At 42.1% G+C, this 5,227-nt stretch overlaps 1 long non-coding RNA gene across 1 annotated transcript; it reads right to left on the bottom strand.

The window, feature by feature from the left end:
• Window positions 1–319: 319 nt before the first annotated feature.
• LOC129603090 (uncharacterized) lies at window positions 320–4,730 on the bottom strand. Its single transcript, XR_008692679.1, has 3 exons — window positions 4,448–4,730; window positions 1,040–1,113; window positions 320–452 (listed from the first exon to the last, which is right to left on the bottom strand). It is a non-coding gene; the product is annotated as an uncharacterized LOC129603090 (long non-coding RNA).
• Between the last annotated feature and the right edge of the window lie 497 nt (window positions 4,731–5,227).

Consider the following 5,227-nt stretch of genomic DNA (forward strand, 5'->3'; position numbering starts at 1 on the left):
CTCCAGTCTCAACACCTTGATAAGTCTCCTTTTCCCTAAATCAAATTCAATTTGCACCTACAGGACGGGTCTTATAGTGCTACGCCATCAGACCATACGGAGGCTCCTCATAATGAGATACTCAAACATATAATCAAACTGAATTAAATTATGACTCTGTTTTCTTTTAATTTTACAGTCATTGACTGAGACAAGTTTAGTTTTAAATTAAAACAAGGCAGTTGATGATCCGTGTGTGTGTCCGTCCGTCCGTCCGTCCGTCCGTCCGTCCGTCCGTCCGTCTGTCTCACATCAGTGCAGAGAGCTGCTCCGTGCCGTCTGTCGGCCTGTGACACGCTGCCTCCTCTCCTTTAACCTGCTGCAGCCACTAGATGGGGTATGATAACCACAGAGAGGCTCTCCCAGTGGGACTCCTCCAGCTCTGGGTGCTGCTGCTGCTCCTGCTGCTGCTGCTGTCAGAGGTGAGGAGAGGAAATTGTCTTCCAACTTAACTTTACTACTAGATTACTATCAGCTACACATTTGTTTTTTTACCGTTTCTTTTCTCTTCAAATAATTCTTCATATATGATGGAGTATTTATTACATACGAGTAGCAGCAGTTAGTCTGCTCTGAAAGACTCCACTACTGCATCGTGGCTTTTCTTGGATTGTTATCTGTCAGTAGCTGCAGATTTTAATCAGTATTAAAATGTTCATTAATTTAATTAACCTAGTAACTTCATAATTAGTTTAGATTTTGGAATTTATATTACAGGACGTTGCTGCAAGAACAGTTAAATTGGTTGAATTACAATATTTTATATTTATAAGAAGAAAAGAAACCTGTGAGTTTAAAAGCAATAGGTTAAATATTAGTAAACTGGTTTGCAGTTGATTTAGAAGAGAAAAACAAATCAGATTAAATGAACCTGATTTAACTCAATTCAGTCATTTACTTGTTTTGAGCAGATGGAGGTAATTCTTGCTTCGTTCGGACGTATTTACGTTTGTCCAGTGTTAAAGGCAAAAGGAAATGAGCAAAGTTCATTTCTACTTACAGGCAGTAAGCCGTGTTGCTGTGACATGACCTCCTCCTCATCTTCTCTGCTCCGATCGTGACCTCACTCATGTACTGGAAAACAAACATTAAAACATCATCTCTGTGAATATCAAATCTAATATCTTTGTAAAAGCGATCATGTTAAAAAGGAATAAAACAAAAGTTTAAGGTTATGTGTTCAGTGACTCCAATGTGATGGTTGGAAGGTACTGGCATCGTACTGGTGTCTGCTGCGTTGTTGTGTCCAAACTGGGGCTCAGAGTTTCTCACAGGGTCTCACTGACATTCCCAGTATCATCTACTGGAGGATTTCTTCCCTTTCACTCACTAGCCTGCGCTGGTCAGCTTTTATCTATTAACCCGCATTACAATAATTCAATCTTGCGTCTTTATTTTGGTGTGATCTATATTCAACATGCTGATACTGTAGCTAACATCATCTCAGGAAAAATAAAAAGCTGGACAGAGTAAAATCTAGTCAATTGAATTAATCTCATTCCTAAACACAGCTGGGTCGCCTGTGATCATAAATTGAAACCATGCATGTTTTCATTAAGAGCATCTCTTTCAGCGTTTGCCTAAATGCTTGCGATCAGTTGAAATCTGTCATAATTCATAACGCAGACTGTCCTTGTGCTGCACCCGCTTGAACAGTAAAACAAATATTTTGAACTAAAAAAATGACCTCTCATAATTGCATTTCTCCCGAGCTTCATTTTCAAACGCTACCATCTTTTATTGGTGTGTGTGTATGTGTGTATGTGTGTGTGTGTGTGTGTGTGTGTGTGTGTGTGTGTGTGTGTGTGTGTGTGTGTGTGTCTGTGTGAGGGGGAGATCTCTGACGAACACAAACAGCAACATGAGTTTCTCAGCTCGGTAAATGGTTTCGGACAAATTGAATTTCTAGCAGTCACCAAGTTTTTGGATGCAATATTCTTGTAATGCTTAACACGTTCCATGAAAACATATGTAAAAGCACTAGTTTTATATCCTTTTGCATAATTGTTCACATACTTTTAGTTTTATTGAGATGTTGTTGAAATTGAATAGAGCTCACAGTAATAAGTGGCAGTCGTGTTCTAATCATCCGGGTGAAGGGGACGGTTTCTCCTTTATCTGCATTAATGCTTTAAATGGTTCACAGAGAGTTCATTCACACCAATGGCCAAAATAGATTTATTTTACTTGGGGCACCTATGTCAACAGTAGTTACAGGAATTACTCTGGATGCGATCCCATTATAGGATGTCAAATATTTTGAGGCCATTGGTAAATGGCAGAATGGTGTGGAGGACAACAACTGGATGGCAATTCTGCAATTTCAGGATCAGAATAAAAAACATACAGCCCGGCCGCTCACCTTCCCAATCTCAGGGCTCACCCCATCCGGCGATGTAATACTGAACAATGAATTTTAAATAAAGTCAAACATTTGCTTCATGCTCCTCTACAGTTTAAACAAGACATTTCTGATGGAGACGTGTGGATTTAATGTAAGTAAGAGATATAAGAGATAACTTAATCCCCGATTGGATTGTAAACCCCACCTCCACTTCACGTGGCTCCACCCCCGTCGCGCCGCTTCCTTGACCTTTTGTCTCATTTCTTGGCGGGTAATGAATGCTTTCAGACAATTTCAGACGAAAAGATCTCGCACATAGTCCAGAGCATTGGAATGTCATATCAGAAAATCACCCAATCAGCATGCTGGTGTTGAGAGCAAACACAGAGCGGGCCCGGAGCGGCGGTGGACTGGGTCGTCTGGATGTCAATATAATAGACTGGCTTATGATGTGTAAATAACACACCACTTAATGGTCTTCTCCCGTTCTGATGGAGCATTTTGAATAACATGGAGGGCTGCTTGTTCCCCCCCACCCTCTCTCACCATCCACCCAGCTCACCGCTCTCATCCTCTGAGCATTAGATCAATAACACACATTCAGTAAGTGTTTATCTGTTTTGGTTGTTGTGCGAACGGGTACAAACGTTTAGTAGACTACAGCTCCTCTCTCTGTAACCAGGTCAACTCATTTCCTTCAACATATTTTCTCGTCTCAATCCTTTAGACACCAATTAAATTATAGGACATATCATAGAACTACTGGAAAATCCCAGTAGAACCCAATCTCAAAGTAAATGTTGCTGTTAATAATTAAAACTTTAGTGAAGCTATTAATCATTAAAACAAAGCAAGAAGCAAAACCTTTGGAAACTTTATGTACAGTAAATTGAAACAATTGTTGAGACAATATCATTATTCGGGAGTGTGGTTTGCAAAACATTTGTGTCAAAATATTGTTAATGTATTGTCCACATCTACATTTTCATTAATTATAAATGTGCTCTACCACTAAAAAACTGTTGGACTAGTTGGTCAGAAGAAATAAGTTCTGAATGTAAACATTAAATTCTAACATTTGCTAAACAGAATAATTAAGTCTTGTAGATGAATGTGTACGTGCAGGGTGGCAGACGCATTTGAAAAACAATTACAAAACAAATATGCCCCAGAGACATCGTATGACACATGGGATAATATTGCGGTGGATTAATAATTACAACACTCACTTTTGTCCAAGTGTTTGATGTTGAGCAAACTTACAATGGTGGGAAACACCATGACATTTATTAGAATAGCCTTGAAATTACAAAACCAAGTCAATGACACACTCTCACTGTGTATTTGCTTTAAGTGTTTATAAATTTGAACAATTTTGACATTAATACAATGCAGCGCTTTCTGTGCTAATTTCACACTGCAGTGTGCAAATGAGACAGAGCTCTGCGTGCTTGAAAGTTAGATCGGCCGGTTTCCTGTTCACATAAACAAAACAAAATCGTGCTCTCTCTCACACACACACACGCACACACACACACACACACACACACACACACACACACACACACACACACACACACACACACACACACGGCAGTGCTGCAGCATCAGTGCACGCGGGTTCGAGTCCCCAGCTCAGGCTGCAGGATAATAACGATGATGATGACAAGTCATTCACACCTGCTGATGACACACATCAGCCGTCATTACTGTCCCGTCCGTTATGGACGTGCTGTAAATGCGATACTCTCCCCTGCTGTAATAAATAGACGTGACCTCAGTGAGCCTATCACTCAGGAGCCGTCTTTGATTTGGTCACTATTTCCGTCGGGCCCAAGAGACAGCGGCGGTTCCCACGTGCGCTGACCTTGGAGCTCTTTCCGAAGCCGCCGTTCAAGGCTGCGCCCGATCCGTCTGTTGTTTCTCTACATTAGCGGACCCCAACCCGCCTTCACCCCCGTTGAAAACCAACACCTGAGTGCGAGGCGGTGTGGGAGCGCGGGTCGAGGCGGGTCAGATAGGGTGATCAAAAACAAAGCAGAAGGATAAAAAATATAATTTTACCTCCCCTATAATCCCAGGCTTCCAAGAGTGACCTTTGATCTCACAGCATGTGTGGTGTGTTGAGCCGCCTGCTCGTGCTGCATGCCGCTCTGATCCTGGGAAGCAATCACGGAGCGCGCCGCTATCAGAAAGACTGCCGGGGAAACACTCTAAGCCCGAGTCTGGAGGTGAGCGTCGAGCACCAAGAAAATGTGCAGGGACGGAAAAAAATAACCAAGTGCAGCCAAGCACATAGAAAACCTGATGGGCCGGAGCGCTGCATGATAAAGGTAAAGTGGATACTGTATCTACAACGCAGACTGAGGCCGGCGGGGATTCAGCCCTGCACAAAATATAGAACAAGTAGAGGAATTATTTCACACAATATTTCAATTAAGTGCTTTTTAATTTGTATGAGACAAATCGTCAGACGTAGTAAATCAAAACTTGTGAGCTTTAAATCTTTCGTTGCAGTTTGGCAGATTTCCTACATCTTATGTGTTTTCAAACGTGTCGAGTCCGAGCGAGGAATCTGTAATTACTTCATCACAGGCTCCATCTAACAGCCTTGGGCACGGCAAATTCCCAGCATGTGCGTTTATTTGATTGTTTAAGAGTGATTTCCGGAAACCAAGTTTCGGACGGGCAGGAGCTGCCTTGTAACAATTATGGGGTTAAATGGCAGTTGGCCACACAGGAGGGCATTTGCCTGCTGGCAGCCTCTTCCTGCTCGGTGTCACGGGGTCAGAGGTCACAGACTTTTCAGGAAAAGTCCATTTCTCAAGCTCCCTGAAACAGGTG

This window comes from Betta splendens, chromosome 15 (genome assembly GCF_900634795.4).
Source record: "Betta splendens chromosome 15, fBetSpl5.4, whole genome shotgun sequence".
Classification (NCBI taxonomy): Eukaryota; Metazoa; Chordata; class Actinopteri; order Anabantiformes; family Osphronemidae; genus Betta; species Betta splendens.